The 18,906-nt window shown below is 36.1% G+C and overlaps 1 protein-coding gene across 22 annotated transcripts in view; it reads right to left on the bottom strand.

Annotated features, from left to right (window-relative positions):
- LOC102540146 (protocadherin gamma-C3) overlaps positions 1–18,906 on the bottom strand; it is a 175,754-nt gene that overhangs the window by 50,487 nt on the left and 106,361 nt on the right. The window lies entirely within an intron of this gene.

An 18,906-nucleotide genomic window follows, 5' to 3' on the forward strand; every position in this document is an offset into this window, starting at 1 on the left:
CTTCATCAACTTACATGCGAAAATTTTTTTGCATAATATTAGCATACTGAGTACAGCAATATAGAAAAGACTAGAATATTGTAACCAACTTGGATATAGTCTAAAAATGCAAACTTGATTAAACATTCAAAAATCAATCTGTAATTGCACCTAAATACATACAACAAATACGAACAGACAAAGGGAGAAATTAATGGGAATACAATAATAGTAGGAGATTTTAACACTCCACTAACATCACTGGACAGATCTTCCAGACAGAAAATTAACAAGGCAACAGAAATACTAAATGATACAACAGAACAGTTATATTTAAATTAGTATTTTCAGGACATTACATCCAAAAAAACAGAATATATATTCTTTTCAAGTGCACACAGAACATTCTCTAGAATAGATCACATACTCAAACACAAAACAAGCCTCAAAAAATTTAAGAGGATAGAAATTATTTCAAAGCATCTTTTCTGACCACAATGGAATGAAACTAGAAATCAGGCACAGAAAGAGAAATGAAAAACAAAAAAGATTGCATGGAGATTAAACATGATACTAAGAAACCAATGGGTCAAGGATGAAATCAAAGAGGAAATTAAATATCTTGAGACAAATGACAGTGAAAATACAACCACAGAAAATCTATGGCATGCGGCAAAAGCAATCCTCTTAAGAGGTAAGTGCATAGAAATATAAGCCTTCCTCAAAAAAATAAGAAAAATCTCTAACAAACAACCTAACCTACCACCTAATAAAATTAGAAAAAGAAGAACAAACTTAAAGTCAGCACAAGGAATAATAAAGATAAGGGAGGAAATAGAGACTAAAAAAAAAAACAAATCAGTAAAATGACGACCTGGTTTTTTTTTTTTGATAGAGTAAACAAAAATCAACAAACCTCTGGCTATGCTCACCAAGAAAAGAGAACCCAAATAAATAAGAAACAAAACAGGAGAAATAACCATACCACAAAAATACCAAAAACTTAAGAAAATACAGTGAACAATTATATATGCCAACAAATTGGATAACCTAGAAGAAATGGACAAGTTTCTAGAAACGTACAGTCCACCAAAACTGAATCAAGAAAAAAATAGGTAATTTGAACAAACCAATTACTAAAAGTAAAATAGAATCTGTAATTAAAAAAACAAACAGAAAAATTCCCTGCAAACAAAAGTCCAGGACTCGATGGCTTCACTGGGGAATTCTACCCAACATACAAAGAACTTACACTGATTCTTCTGAAACTCTTCAAAGATTAAAGAGGAGGGAACATTCCTAAAGCCATTCTATGAAGCAACCGTTACCCTGATACCAAAACCAGACAGATACTGCCAGCAAAGAAAATTATAGGTTAATATCTTTCATGAATACAGATGCAAAAAATCTCAACAAAATACTAGCAAACCAAATCCAACAACATAAAAAAGATCATACACTATGATCAAGTCAGATTCATCCCAGGGTCACAAGGATGGTTCAACATACGCAAATCAATCAATTTGATACATCACAGAAACAAAAGAAAGGACAAAAGCCACATGATCATCTCAATAGATGCAAAAAAGCATTGATAAAATTCAATATCCATTCATGGTAAAAAGAACTCTTACTAAAGTGGGCACAAACAGAATGTATCTCAACATAATAAAAGCTATTTATGGCAAACCCACACCAATGTAATTCTCAACAGTGAAAAGTTAAATACTTCCCACTAAAATCTGGAACAGGACAAGGGTGCCCACTCTCACCACTTCTATTCAACATAGTATTGTAAGACTTAGTCATACCAATCAGACAAAAAAATAAAAAGGATTCAAATTGGAAGAGAAGAGGTAAAACTGTCACTATATGCAGATGATACGATACTACATACAGAAAACCCTAAAAACTCTGCACAAAAACTACTAGAGCTCATAAACAAATTCAGCAAGGTAGCAGGTTATAAGAGTAACATACAGAAATCTGTTGCATTTCTTTACACTAACAATGACATATCAGAAAAGGAAAGTAAAAGAACAATCCCTTTAAAAATCACATCAAAAAAACAGAATACTTAGGAATAAACCTGCCCAGGGAGGTGAAAGACTTATACACTGAGAACTATAAACCACTGATAAAAGGAAATTAAAAATGATTTAAAGAAACAGAAATACATCTCATGTTCTTGGGCGAGAAAAATATTGTTGAATAGCTATATTACCCAAAGCAATTTCCAAATTTAATATGTTCCCTATCAGATTATACACGACATTTTTCACAGAACTAGAATTTAACTAATCCTAAAATTTATATGGACTCACAAAAGACCCAGAATTGCCAAAGAAATACTGAAGAAAAAGAATGAAGCTGGAGGCATAACCCTTCCAGACTTCCAACAGTATTACAAAGCTACAGCAATTAAAACAGTTTGGGACTAGCACAGAACCAGACATAAGGATCAATGGGACAGAATAGAGAGCCCCAAAATAAACCCACACACTTACAGTCATTAATCTTCAACAAAGAAGGCAAGATGGAGAAAAGACAATCTCTTTGCCAAGTGGTGTTGGGAAAGGTGGACAGCTGCATGTAAATCAGTGAAGTTGGAACACACCCTCACACCACACACAAAAATAACATCAAAACGGCTTAAAGACCTGAACGTAAGACAGGACGCCATAAACCTCCTAGAAGAGAATACAGGCAAACTATTCTCTGACCCATATAGTTGCAATGTTTTCCTAAGTCAGTCTACCCAGGCAATGGAAATAAAGGCAAAAATAAATAAATGGGACCTACTTAAATTTATAAGCTTTTGCACAGCAAAGGAAACCATAAACAAAAAGACAGCTTATGGAATGGACAAAATTTTTGCAAACGATATGACTAACAAGGGCTTAACTTCCAGAATATACAAACAGCTCATACAACTCAATAGCCAAAAAAACAAAAAACCAAAAAACCCAAAAAACAACAATAAAGTAAAGGACAGAAGACCTAAACAGACATTTCTCTAAAGATATAAAGAAGGCCAAGAGGCATATCAAAAGATCCTCAATACCACTTATTATCAGAAAAATGCAAATCAAAACTACAGTGAAGTATCACACTGATCAGAATGGCTATCTTTAAGAAGTCCACAAAATGATAAATGTTGGAGAGGGTGAGGAGAAAAGGCAATCCTCCTACACTGCTGGTGGGAATGTAGTTTGGTGAAGTTACTATGGGAAACAGTATGGAGATTTCTTAAAAAACTAAAAATAGACTTACCATATGACCCAGCAATCCCATGCCTGGGCCTATATCCAGAGGAAACTCCAATTCAAAAAGATAACATGCACCCCAATGTTTATAACAGCACTATTTACAACAATCAAGACACAGAAACAACCTAAATGTCCATCAACAGATGACTGGATAGAGAAGTTGTAGTATATATGTAAATGGACTACTACTCAGCCATAAAAAAGAACGAAATAATGCCATTTGAAGCAACATAGATGGACATAGACACTATCATACTATGTGAAGTAAATCAGAGAAAGACAAATATCACATGTCACTTTTATGTAGGATCTAAAAAATTACAAACTCACAAACATAGAAAACAAACCTATGGTTACCAAAGTGGAAAGAGTGGAGGAGGGATAAATTAGAAGTTAGGAATTAGCAGACAGAAATTATTATATACAAAATAGATAAATAACAAAGTCCTATGGTATAGCACAAGGAACTATAATTAGTATCTTATAATAACCTCTAATACAAAAGAATATGAAAAAGTATATATGACTGAATCACTATGATGTACACCAGAAACCAACACGACATTGTAAATCAAGTATATGTCAATTAAAAAATCCATCTTTAATTTACCATATTAACAGAGTAAAACAGAAAAGCTCTATAATCATTTCAATAGACGCAAATTTTTTTTGACAAATACAACAGTCATTAATGATAAGCTCTAAACAAACTAGAATTAGAACTTTCTCAATCTATGTTTATGGAATCTTATGGTGAAAGACTAAATGCTTTCCATAAGAAAAGATCAGAAACAAGGTAAGCATTAAAAATAAATAAATAAAACTAATCACCCCCAAAAAAAGATTTAAAAAAAAAAGAATAAACAGATCTTAAAAAAAAATAGGTATGTTTAAAAAAAAAAGAAGAAACAAGGCAAAGATTTCCACTCCTATCATTTCTATTCAGTTTTTCCCTGGAAGTTGTAACCAATGCAATAGGGCAAATAACAAAATAAAAAGGCATACAGATTGAAAAGGAAGAAATAAAACTATTATTTGCAGAAAACATATTTGTATATTTAGAGAATCCTAAGCAATCTACCACAAAAAAAAAAACCTTCTAGACCTAAATAGGCAATTTATTAAGCTCCCGGAGTAGAAGGTCAACACACAAAAATTGTAATTCTATATGAAAACGAATATATGTATGCATATGCATGAGTAGGACATTGTGTGGTACGCCAGAAACTGACACATCGTAACTGACTGTGCTTCAATTAAAAAATTACTTATAATTCTATATACTGGCAATGACCAATTAGAGAATGACATTTTTAAAATGCCATTTAGAATTGCAGAAAACATTAAATACTAAGCAATAAATATATCAAAACATAAAGATCATCTGCACACTGAGAAACATGAAACAGTGCTTAGAGAAGTTAAAATACTTCAGAGAGAAGCCATGTTCATAGATTGAAAAATTCAATAATGTTAATTTTTCCCAAACTAAAGCTACAGATTCAATGCAACCCTAATCAATATCCTGAAGCCTTTTTAGTTTTTCAAGAAAGTGACAGGATGATGTAAAAATTTATATAAAAATCAAAAGATCTAGAATAGCAAAAACAATTTTGAAAAGGAAAGCAAAGTTGGAGAACTAACACTACCTGATTTTAAGACTTTATTACAGTACTATAAACATATGTACTAGAACAAAGATTCCAGAAAGACTATATACGGTCAAATGATTTCTAAGGAAGGTGTCAAGATTATTTAATGGGGAAAGGATAGTGTTCTCAGCAAATTTTTCCAAAGGGACAACTGAATATTCCTTTAGAAAAATATGAACCTTCACCCTTACCTCATACCATACACAAGCATCTACTCAAAAGGAATCATACCAAACTTTAAAGGACAGAACTATAAACCTTCTAGAATACAGTACAGAAGAAATCATCAGAACTTTACAACAGGCAAAGACATCTTTCAAAGGGCCTAGGAAATACAGATTATAAAAGGAAGAAATTAATAAACTGGACTTTATCAAAATTACAAATTCGGCTCTTCAAAAGACATTAAGAAATTGAAAAGTCAAGTCAGTCTTTAAGTCACAATATCCACAAAATATGTATGTGACAAAGAACTCACATCTAGAATATATTTTTTAAAAACTTAATTTTAAGACAAATAACTCAGTTAAAGACAAACTAGAGATTTGAACAGACTTCAAAAAGAACACAATAGCCAATAAGCACTTGAAAAGATGTTCAGTATCTTTAGTCAGAAGGAATACAAATTAAAACCACAATGATACAGTACTATGCACCCACTAGAATGGCTAAAATTTAAAGGTCTGACAACAGAAAGCATTGTAGGGATGTGGAGCATGTGGAACTCTCATATACTGCTGATGTGAACGTAAAGTAATAGCACCACTTTGAAAAATAGTTCTGCAGCTTCTTACAAAGCTAAATATAGACCTTCCATATTATATGACCCAGCAATTGTGCTTTTAGGTATTTATTCAAGAACTTTAAAACATAAGCCCACAAAAAGACTTGTACATAAATGTTCTATATCACCTTAATTCAGAGTAACACCAAACTTGGAACAACACATGTCCATCAACAGGTGGGTGGATAAACAAATTGTGATGTATCTATACAATGCAATACTGCTCAGCAGTAAAAAAAAGGAGAAAGCTACTGGTATATGCAACAATGTGAATGAATTCCAAAAATATGTTGAGCAAAAGAATGCATATACAAAAGAGTACATGATGTAGGATTCCGTTTAGGTGAAATTCTGGAAGAGACAAAACTAATTTATAGTGATAGAAAGCAGGTCAGTGGTTGCCTGGAGCCAGGGATGTGAGGAATTGATTTTGAAGGGGCATGAAGGAACTTTTTAGGATTATAATAGAAATGTTCTATATTTTGATTATAGCAGTGGTTACATAGTTGTAAATATTTGTCAAAATTCATTTAGGTGTATAATTTTTAAAGGTACGTTTTATTACATGTAAATTACACTGCAATAAAACTGATTTTTAAAATTTCTAAAGCAAGTTGCAAAAATGTATATGCAGTCAGTTCTCACTCTGCGTGGTAGTGCAGGACTGTAAAAATGACATGCAAGCTGAAACTGTAAAATGATCTTAATTATCAATGCAGGGAAGTATGGTTGTTCCATGGCTTTTAAAATTTTTAAATAAAAACATTAAAAATTCTCTTTTAGGGAAGTAAAATAGTAAAACTAATATTTATTTAGTACATTGTAATCTAAAACATTAGAGCCACTGAGAATTAAAGGGTTTTGTTTCTTAATGAAAAACTTATCAACAAGATTTAAGAGGGTTTTGCCTCTTCTTATCCTGTAACTTACAATATAGAGCAAGCATCTTTTCTATGCCTTGGCAAAATGTCATACACCTTTCTGTATTTGGATCAACATCCAACATTTTATGTATTCTTCGAGCTTTCAATGCCCTGAAGTATCTCTGAGACTTCCTGTAATGTGAAGTTTTTTGCTGGTGTCATTTTTTTCCGGGACATATTTATCCTTTTCATCACAACCACTCTCCTCACTCGTGTCATTAAGTTCCCCTTCACTAAGTTCCTTTGGCTGCATGGCTAGAGACTCTTGAAGGCAGCAGTGTCAACCTTTCCATGGTCAGCTATTTCTTCTGTAACTCCATCTATGGTCAATTTGAATTTCACTGACAGCCTTATCACTTTGGTTTCCTGGCTGCAGTTTCATGTTTGCTGGTCAATTCTCTCTATACATTTTTGTAAAATGTCATGTGGGTTTATCACTGGGAGGTAAGAAGCCAGCACAACTACATGCTCTGCTGTCTGCTCGTGAACTCAACAGCAGGTGCGTAGTAACCAATCACCAACAGACTGAAAGCAGCCACATGATTTGTCACCTGATCATGCTGCACACCTGTTATTGGCAAAGAAACTTGTGGACTGAAAGGCCAACAGCAAAATTTGTACTTTATGCAACTACTCACTTACTACACCATGGTTACTGCAGTTTGGACTGTTTTCAGGAGACTTGTATTATTTAAACTGTGGTAACTGAAATTTGTATATATTCCAATTGTTCACAAGCCATGAATGACTGCATAGTATGTTACTGCTTGTGAAGAAGAAAGAAGAAGATACAAATATGTGGGGGTTTTTTGTGTGGTTTTTTTTTCCACAAAAAGATATACAAGGAGGATAACCAGAAACTAATGAAACAGATTATCTACAGTAAGGGTAAGAACAAGGCAGAAGAGATAGGGGAGGAGAGAATTTCCTGACTACACTTTAAAATACTTTTGACTTTCATTATGTGAATGTTTTACATATTTAAAAAATACTAATCAACACTAATCAATTTTAGAGTATGGAAAACCTCCAAAATTACATACAATAGAAATAAACTTCCCTTTATTTCAAATGGATAACATAACCATCCTATATGCAGCTTTCAACAAAGTACCTTGACTGATTGAAGCCAGGTGTTTCAGTTTGAGCTGCCCTACGGGGGAAGTCCACATGGCAAATAACTGAGGTAAAACTCTAGCTAACAGCCAGCAAGGAACCGAGGGCCTCACTCCAACAATCCATGAGGAACTGAATCTCACCAATAACTATGTGAAATAAGAAGTGGTTCCTCCCTCAGCTGAGCCTTCAGGTGAGATAAGCTAACGCCTTGGTTGCAGCCTTGTGAGAAATACTGAGGCACAGGCACCCAGCAAAGCCATACAGAGATTCCTGATCCACACATTTTTAAGATACTAAATGTTTGTTATTTTAAGCCACTAAGTTTTGGGACAATTGGTTACACAGCAATGGCTAATATACTACAAAAAAAAAAAAAGGGCCTAGTTTAGACTCACAGAAAACAAACTTACGGTTATCAAGAGAAAGGAGGGGAGAGGACAAATTAGGAACTGGGATTAGCAGGCACAAACTACTATATATAAAGTAGACACACAACAAGGTCCTACTGTACAGCACAGGAAACTATATTTAATACCTTCTTATAACCTATAATGAAAAAGAATATATATATATATAACTGAATCACTATGCTGTACACCAGAAACTAACACAACATTGTAACTCAATTATGCTTTAATTAAAAAAGAAATTTAAGAAGTTCCTGGTTTAAATATAATCACTAGGAAGCATAAAGCAAACCAAATTTAAGGGCATTCTACAAAATAAATGGCTTATAATCTTTTCAAAACGGCAGTGTTTTAAAAGACAAATCAAGTCTGAGGAACTGTTTCGGATTAAAGTAAAGAGACGTGACAACTAAATGCAATGTAGGAGGCTGGACTTTAAAAAATTGCATTGAAGTACGGGTCAAGTTTACAGTAATAGACTACAGATAATCATACTGTATCGGTGTTAAACTTTCCAATTTTCATTACTGAAATTCAGTTGTTAAAGAATGTCCATGCTTTTAGAAAATACACAATGAAGTGTTCAGGAATGAGACATGATATCTACAACATATTCTCAAATGGTTTGTAAAAAAATCATTTTTTTGTATATACATACATACATATACACACGTGGGCACACATACGAATGGTAGAGTTTAATGATAGGTGGGTAAAGGGTATATAGTTATTTGTACAATTCTTGCAACTCTTCTGTAAATTTGAAATCATTTCAAAATAGAAAGTTAAGAAAAACTTGCTGTCAAAATTACAAACCTATGTATTATTTGACCCAGCAATTCCACTTCTGAAAATTTATCCCACATATATACAGCATATGTGCAAAGTATTGTAAGTATAAGGTTATTCAATGCAGTTGTTTGTAATACTCAAAGATTGGAACCTAAGTATCAATTTACTAATCAGGTGACTGATAATAGCACGATAAAACACAAAGCAGCTGTTAAAAAAAACCCAGCTTTCTCATGTATTAACAGGAAAATATTTTTAAAGGATACACTGTGAAGAAAGCAAGATATAGAACAGTGTATATAGCATGTTCTCTCTTTTGTAAGAAAAATGGGAAAATAAAAACATATATCCATACTTTGCCCATATTTGCATAAAGAAATGCTGAAAGGATACTTAAGAAACTAGTAAAAAGTTCACCGTTAGGGGTATTAGGCTGCATCCCACAGGCCTGCAAGCTTTGTACTTGCCCAGCCGTGAGACTGAACAAAGAGCCCAGAGACTGACAGAGACCGATGATTTGCTGCATAGGGAATCTTACCAGTCAGAAGCAAAAGGTCCCGGAGCAACACCTCACTGTGAAACACAGGCAACTAGCAGGGCTCTGCAATAAACCTCGCTACAAAGGGGAGGAGGCTAACATTTATAGGGGAAGTGACGTCAGGTTGGCTCATCAGTTACCAGGGAAACCAGCAGCTGGGGCAGGGGGCAAACACATGGGCAGCTACTAATTAAACCCTATGATCAGAGGCTTGGATAGTCAGGTAAGCAGGATGTAAGTGACGTAGGAACTGGTCGAGCAGAGGACGTAGACAGCAAAAGAATACCCATCGTCAGTGGCCTGACCATACACTCCACCCCTACCTACCCAGATCGACCCTTACAATCCTGGTCCACCCCTCTTCCATGATATCCCTGGGGTCAGATACATAGAGGTGGGCTGCAACCAAATACCACAAAAGCAGTACTGAAAACAGCAGCTGAAGAGTATCAAGGGTAAATGAGTACGCTAAAAATAGTCATTTGCCAGGATGAGGGCAAATTTTGGAGCCAGGTGCTTACTGGGTAGATGGAGAGAGAATCTATGGCAGGTGATGTGCTGGTCTAAAGCTTTCATAGCACAGGAAATATTGAGGAGTTAGTGACTGTATATACATAGCACTGGGTTTGACAGCGCACAGGTCCCACCTTGTGCTGTTGTTAGCATATCCGGAGCCATCCTGTTTTGGAGGTCCCCTCCGACAGGAGGGTAACTGCATATCTAGTATTATTTAAGGCAGCAGTTATATGTTTAGCCAGCGCTTCTTCTTGCCTTTCTATATCAATAGAGGCATTTCACTGCAGACCCAGCGATGAGATTCATTTCACAGTAAGGCCACTGCCGTCGCCCAGTCTGAGAACAGATTGCCTCTGCTCATGCAGAAGAAATGTAAGATGTTTAACAGGCACTATTCCGGAAAGATCAGGATCATTGATCAAAATACACGCAGTAACAGCATTTTGAGATAATACCAAACCTGCCTGTGTTTTTTGTCTTGACCTGTAGTTCACCCTCAGTGGTGAACACCCTCAGACCCCACAGCTGGTGCCGATTCTGAAGAGGCGATAGAACAACAGACCACAGAGTTAATATGATGGTGCCTTTCTTCAGCAGGAGTGATTAGTACCTTAATACTCTTAGGTGGGGCCAGGTAGAAGACAGGTGAAATCTGTAAGTCCCTTTCTAATCCTGTTCCCCACATGCCCCGTGGGGTACGCAAACCCAAACAACTGGGGACTGAAATGCCGGTCCAGGGGCCACTTTGTAATGTATTCCTCTGGGAGTAGATCCCGTGGCAAGAGTTATTGTCTTGACTGATAGTTGGCAATGGCCCTTCAGTGGTCAACAGTTGGATGCAGATGGTTTAAATAATTGCCTCTGGGTTAACAAGTCTTAGGCAAGGGGATGATTGCTTCTGGGAAAAAGACGCTACCGTTAACAGGGAGAATTGACACCAGCTCATCAGTTACCAGGGAAACCAGTGGTTGGGGCAGGGGGCAAGCATGCAGGTAGTTACTGACTACCCCAGGGCTTGATCATAGCCCTCTGATTAAGCGTATTGGCTAGTCATGTGAGTAGGGCATAGGTGAAGCAGAGATTGGTCGAGCAGGGGATAAACAGTCATCTTGAGAGGCATGACATAGAAGGGGCAGGAGGAAACAAGTGCAATAGAAGTTGGGCAGGAATGGGAATGAAACAATATACCTATTACACTGTTTTGGTTTTTGAATCATGTAAATATGTTTCCTATCCCCAAATAAAATAAATAAAAGAAAATTACAAAGACTGAGGTAGATAGCACATCTATAAGGACTCAAACAAAAAGGTGTCCCTGAGATATTATTAACTAGGAAAAGCAAGTTGCAGAACAGTATATATACTGTAAAGTGATCCCTATTGTGTAAACAAACAGCACACATATTTACATATACAAAAAATTTTTGGAAGTATATAACATCAGATATTAACAGTAGTAATCTCTTGTAGGTAAGTCTCTAGGCAAGGTGAGGCTGGAGGGGTGGAATCTGATGTTTTATTTTCTTAAATCTCCTTTTAAATACAAGTATTCTTTATATACAGCAAATTGCAAGGGTCTTAAATTCAATGTGTTTAAGCAAATGTATACACCCATGTAATCTACCCCTCTCTCAAAATATGGAAAATTTCTATCCTCTCAAGGGGGAAGGATCTACAATCATTATTACTGTTGGTTTCAACTTAAGATGCTTAATTACTGTTGATTCATTTAAGAAATACTTATTTAGAGCTTAACAATGTCAAACACTGTTACAGGCCTTAAAAAGAGCATGAAAAAATAAATAAATCCTTGTCATCAAGGAGCTTATACTTTTGTTGAGGAGAAAGCTAACAACACACTGATGAGGAAGCAAGTATGTATTAGATGAAAGTCACAGAACAAAAAGTAGTATCATTTTTTACGAAGTCACGGAGGACTCTCTAGGATGTTTAAGGTAAGTGTGGTATACGATCTTCAAGTATATTCATAATATTAAAATCCAACAATTTTATTACTACTGTTCTTGATCTTGTATCCTAAACATTCCTTATCTGAAATTTTACTGTTTGTAAACCAAAAACAGATAGTGAAGAAAAGCTGAACCTAAAAATGTCCATGGAAACATGATAAAGAATATATATGTATAATTGAATCACTGTGCTGTACGCCAGAAACAAACACAACATTTTAATAGACTATACTTCAATTTTAAAAAGTCCATAGAAAACATTCAAGTGAAAGAAAATTCAACAAGAACAACAACAACAAAATTTATAAGGCTATTTATAAGGCTGATAAGTTATAACCCAAACAGAATTCCAGAGGCAGAAAAGAACTGGTCACCGGATGAGTCTCAAAAGTGGGGTGAGTTTTGAAAAAAAAAAGAGTAGGGTGAGTATGAATCAGAGACAGTGAGGTTCTCCAGGTGCTAGATGTTTCTAACAATGAAAAAAAGATCAGGAAAAAACCCCCACAAGAGTAGCTCTGCCATGAGCCCCAAAACACACCAGTGAAGAGCTATCAGGAAACTGATGATGCTCAGCCTGGTACGGATCCACACATCTGAGGAGATTTTCACAATGGAAGAAATCAGAGGGAAAGAATGGTGACCATCCATCCAACCATACTCTTAATATCTGCACTTGGATGTTTCTCAGAACCTCAAACTTAACATGGTTGCAACTCAACTCTTGATTTTTCTGAAATCTACCCTTCTCTGGTCTCCCACATCTCACTAAATGGTACCTTTGTCCATCCAGTCCCTTAATTTAGAAACCTGCAAATGACGCTTATTCCCCTCCCTTTCATCCTTTATTCAGTCAACAATATTTTATAGAGAATTTATCACTTGCAAGGGAACAATCCGAAGAATATAATAATAAACAAAATAGTCCCTGTCCTCGTGGAGTTTACATTCTACCCACTCCATTACTGTCTTGTTGGATCTATTTCCTAAATACATCTCCAATAGCCATTTATTTCTATGTCCAGTGTGTTCCTTTGAATCCAGTCCAGCACCATTTCTTACCAGGAACTTTGCCATAGTTTCCCATCTGTTCTCCCTACTTCCATTTATAACCTCATAAATCAGTTCACCACAGAGCAGCCAGATTACTCTTTTAAAAATTCAAATCATGTCTTGTCACTGCCTTGTTTAAAACCTTACAACAGTTCCTAAGTACAAGGTTACTTAGAAGAGAATCTAGAATCTTTAATATGGTTTACAAGGCTCTGCCTTGAAATAAATGTACCTCATTTACTTATTTTTCATTTCTAGCCTCCCTAGCCCTTTTTAATCACTCACTTTTTGGGTGGGGGGTGGAGTCCTTTACACATGCTATTGCTTCTGCCTGACAATTTCTTCTTTAATATCCTTGCTACCTAGCTAACTTCTATTCATCCTTCAGATTTCACCCTAAGTATCACTTTCTAAAAGAAGCCTTTCCTGACCCTTCAGACTAGAGTAGGCCTCCCTATTACAAGCTCACTTAGCACCCTTGTTTTTCTCCTTGGTGGCATTTATCAGGCTTGTAAAAGATCATATCTTAGAACGGGGGGCCATTAATGCAGAAATTGTATCTGCCCTGTTCATTGCTGCATGCATAGCACCTAGAACAGTGCCTTGCATATTAACTACAAAAGCAATTAAAAATTTGTTATAGAAATGAATGAATGATCCACCCACTTTTAGACTTGGGGCAGACACCAGTGTTTATACTCTGTTTTGAGGTAGACTCTTCCAAACTATTCCTGCAGAGAATGGAAGCCTGAATTTATGTAGAGGTAGTTTAAGCTTATACTTTGTAGTATCATACGATATAAGAATAGAGCATCTTGTATTTCTTGTTTTTCAAAAGCATATGGAATATACGAAAGTCAACAGTGTTTCTGTAAACTAGCAATGAACAATCAGAAAATGAAATAAGAAAATACATTTTACAATAACATCCCAAACCATCAAATATGTGGGAATAATCTTAAAAAAGATACACAAGATCTCTACACTGAAAATTATAAAATATTGTTGAGAGAAGTTAAAGTCCTAAATAAATGGAAATAAAAACCATTCGCACGGATTGGAAGTGTCAATATTGTTAAGATGACCCCTCCCCCAGTAGATTTTTAGATGCAAGGCAGTCAACCCCATTCAAAATCCCTGCAGGCTTTCCCCCTCTGGAAAGTGACAAGATGGTTTTCATTTATTTGGATAGGCGAAGGACTAAAAATAGTCGAAACTGTGTTGAAAAAGAAGAAAATACTTGGAAGACTTACGTGGCTTCAAGACTCAATAATCAAGATAGAGTGGTATTGGCAAAGAGACAGAGAGATCAATGGCATATCATGGACAGCCTAGAAATAGACCCACATATATAGATCATATGATTTTCAACAGGGGCCAAAGCAATTCAATAGGAAAAGGAAAATCTGTTTGACAAATGATGCTGGAAAAACTGGGCATTCATCCATATGGGAGAAAAGAAGCTTGACCCCTACCTCAATGAATTTCTGCCTCATACCACATGCAAAAATCTATTTTAAATAAGGTAAATAAGCATCATAGCAGTCAAATAAGTGCACTTTGTTCACCAGGAATATTCACTGCCCCCCCATATACTGCTGGAGAAGTATTAAATTAGATAAAGCCAGTATATGCAAATGACACATATTTGTTTAGGTGCTTGCCTTTTCTTGGTTTCCAAGCTTTAGCAAACTTTTCAGGTGAGCATCAGAATCCAGGATGAAAATGCCAAATTATCTGATTTGCTGAATTCCTTTTAAGGACCAACAGCCAAGTAGAACTCATAATAAAATTAACATCTTAGACAGCAAAATCCATGCCAACAAGGAACCTACTGTGACTAACCAATTAGACACATTCTAGTGCATCTTCCTCCTAATATTCTCTTTCTCTTGACTTACCAGTAATTCTCCTTCCACTCTTTTCAGAGTTCCTGTATTATCCATTTTACCTAATTTCAGTTTCCAAAGGTAACTGTTTTCTTTTCCTATTTTTTTTGCGATTGTTGCTGTTATATTTTAGAGTGCAAGCTTCCAAAAAATGACAATGATATATAATGGGGAATTTTATATGCAGATGTTATTATACATATAATTTTTGAAGTGTTTGTAAACTGCAAGTTCAGTGAAATTCTATGCTAACAGTATTGGGATCCATTTGTAAAATCACCTGATTACAAGGAACAGTCCTTATCCAGCGCTCTGTGCTAGCTCAGATTCATTTGAAGTATTTGAACTGGCCACAACGGAGTAGGAGATATGGCCATTGGATCCCAGATTGGGATCTGCAGTGCATACTTGGGCTATGGAGGTTCCAGGAGGGTTGTTCTCATCCACGTGGACCATGTAGGAGGCTTGGCAGAAAACTGGCCCTTGCGGATATTGTCTCTGTGTTGCGTGATGCTTCTGGAGGAGAAAGGTGGCTTCCTCCTATCAGCAGCTGTGATGGCGACATTGTACTCCGGGGTTTGCTTCCACTCTAGGGCCCAATCTGTCACAAGCTTGTAGTAATTACTGGTGGAAAACTCAATTCTGAAAGATGCATTTTCTTGTACCAAACATGTGACCTCCCATGTTTTCTAGTGAATCTGGATCCTGTGTTTTAAACAGAGCAATTATTATCTGAGGTACAGAATCTTCAGGAATTTTTATGGAAATAAAAGTAAAAATCACCTCTGGGACTCTGTCATTATCATCTAGAATTTTGGTCTTAACTACACTCAGAAACCATTTCCCTCTGCCTCCATTCCTTCCTTCCAAACCGTGGAACAGTTTTTCATCTCTTCATATTCTGATGTAATTAAAGTTTTCATTTTCTCCACTACTGTGGTCAAGGCTGGACTGGATACTGATACTGTGGGCTGCAAAGGCATACTTGATCTCCACTTTGACACCCTTGTCTAGCTCAGTGGCCCTCACCCTCACCATGGAGGTGCCCAGGGGCATATCTTCTTGAAGGCTGACCCTGTACGCATTCTGGCTGACAGTGGGGGTGGGAGGTTATGGTTGACGTTGACCACCAGGGTTGGGGTCTCAGCAGTTCTGCTTCTAGTGCGCCTCGCCATCCAAGGCCATCAGGACTAAGTCATTCAAGCTTTGCTTTTCCCAGTATAGTGGCTTCTCTAACATGAGTTCAAACTATTTGTTTCCACTGTTGGCTTCTTTTACTTCAAAGACAAATATGGTTTCTGCTCAGGTGGTAATTTTGCAAAGGAATTGTTTCCAACTTCAGGATATTTTGCAGGAACTATTGCAAATCTTGCTCCAAGCTGGGTCAACTCAGATATTTAACTCAGTAGTACTCCTGCCGAACTTAGGTATTATCATTTACATCTTGAATATCTGTATTACTATGCAAGACATTTAAAGTATTTTCAACTACTGTTTCTAAATGTATGATACAAAATATAGTATGTGAACATATCTGCTCCAGGTCCATCCTGTTACTCACAAGTAAGTCCCCACTTTCTTCACCTGGAGCGAGATATTTTTTCCACATTAACCCACAGCTTCTGAGGCAGTAAGTCCCGGACTCCTGGCTCCATGTCTTTGGCAAGGTCCAATTAGGAAAGTCACCCAGTGGAAAGCTTATGGGATCTCTGTTTCCACATGGACTGATAGCAGTGCTCTGAGTCCCTACTCGAGCGCTGCAATCTGAAGAAACTAGAGGTTGAGGTTCCGAAGAGTTGAGAGCAAAGAGAGAGATGTTTCTTATTGGAACCTCCAAGCTGAAAGGCAGCAGTACAGTCTTTATCAGGCAATTAAATATTCTTGGAAATGTATATCCTCAGTGACTCCAGCATACGAAGTCAAAGTGATGACTTCTTTTTACTTCTTCTTGACTCTTAAGAGTATTTTTAGGTCGAGTCCCTCTTTTTATTTACTTTTTTGGTGGTGGTGGGGGCAAGGATTTACTTTTCTTATATACACAGTCTCAGGATGAACTACTGGCTGGATCTTTAGCTACAAATGTATAAAAGCTTCTAGGAGGTTTCACAATACAGAAATCTTGCAGATTGTAGCATCTGCTTTAAAAATTTGATAAATCTCCAGCTACCTAGCTTTGTATAGATAGATCAGAGAGTTGGCTCTTATTAGGAGTGTGATGTAAAGAAAAAGCACAAGTAAAATGGATTTTGCACTATGATTTTTTGCCCCTGAGAGATTATTTTTTAATCATTGAATGCAAGCCTGTTAACTGAGTATCTAGAAGGTTTATAATATACCACTGTATAGAATTCTTCAGATACTTAAAGATGAACTATGAAATTACACTTGTCCTCAATGATATTAAACATTGTAGGTCTTTTTATGGCTTCTCTAAGAGAAATTGTGGAGGTACTGATCCCTTTTATACACAGGTCAATTATTTCATCTGACTCTATGGTCCATCTGATGGCAATTTCATCACATTTTCCTGAACCAGAGCTCTTCCAATTTGGTATCCAGAAAACATATCCTCTCTCAAAGATTTTTTTTCAATTACCTTTGCCATAGGCTATCTTTTCTATCAGTGCTTTAAGAGTGTGTCCCAAAGAGTATGTTCTGTTATTGGTAACTTTGCATTAGGTATGGTTTCCTAAAAATGAACTCCAAGTGTAGCATTAGAGAGTGAATCTTTCTCTTTCCTAATATATACAGCCATTAGTTTGATCAACATCCCTTCCCAACTATGTGTTTGCTTAAAATTTTAAAAAAATAGCTTTATCGAAATATAATTGATATACAAAGAGTGGCACATATTTAATACGAAGGTGTTTGCTTTTTTGAACTCGATATCCTGCATGAGAAAAAAGCAGATTTTTCACCAGAAAACTATTCAATTCATGACCACAGCTATATTCTGTTAGACATAACTGAAAAATTGTGATACAGTCCGCTCATTCATCATTAGCCTTCTAGCTCAGTTTAAAATATTCCATGGGTTGAGTAGTTGCAACAAGTTGTACAGACTCAGCAAGCATCCTAGGCCATTGCTCCTTCAAGTAGCATAACAGCTCTCATGGAATGGAAGTGGTGCAGAGGGTATGGCTCAGTGGTAGAGTGCATGCTTGGCATGCATGAGGTCCTGGGTTCAATTCCCAGTAAGGCCATTAAATAAATATATCTAATTACCTCCCTAACCTAAATAAATAAACAAGTGGATATATAGATAGATAGATAAATAAACATATATATATATATATATTTAAAAAGAATGGAAGTCGGGGAAGAATGTCTACTGATAGATTACATTCCAATTGTAGCTTAACATCTTGATTAACTTACTAGATAAAGTGAGTTCCTTCCTCTTCCACAGAAAAAGGAAGATAAGCAAAGCCCCTGACATAATTTCATTACTAGAAGCAGAAGAAATATCAACATCCAAACCCATTGCCATTACTCTAAAAAACCAATCAACAAATATCCTAAATATCAATCCTAAATTATCAACCAATATCCTAAAGTTAAGATTGATATTTTGTACATCTATTAGCTTAAATTCTCATGTGGCCCAAGCCAAATTACTCCAGCTTTCAGGTTTTGCTGATCCATTTTCCATTTAAATCATCCTAGCAGTTTTACTGGAGTAAATTGGTCCTTAAATAAGAAGTTTCATGGGATCTTTGTTTAAGTTACACTATGGTTCAGGCAGAGAAAAATTAACACTCATAAAATTGTCTTATTAAAAACAATTTTCCCCCCATCTATCATGACCACAAACAAGGCCTTCTCAATCAAGAATGTGCCTAAGCATTTAAGATTTCTATATTAGCTTTCATAAAAACTTTAGAACAGTTTACGTCTGCCCATTGTACCGCCTGGAGAAGCACACAAATCATTATTACTTTTCCCAACAGAATGTCAAGTGTAGTGATATGGAAAGCATGACTCCTTTTTCTATCAACAATCTCAAAAAAAAAAGGCT

Source organism: Vicugna pacos, chromosome 3 (genome assembly GCF_048564905.1).
Source record: "Vicugna pacos chromosome 3, VicPac4, whole genome shotgun sequence".
Taxonomy (NCBI): Eukaryota; Metazoa; Chordata; class Mammalia; order Artiodactyla; family Camelidae; genus Vicugna; species Vicugna pacos.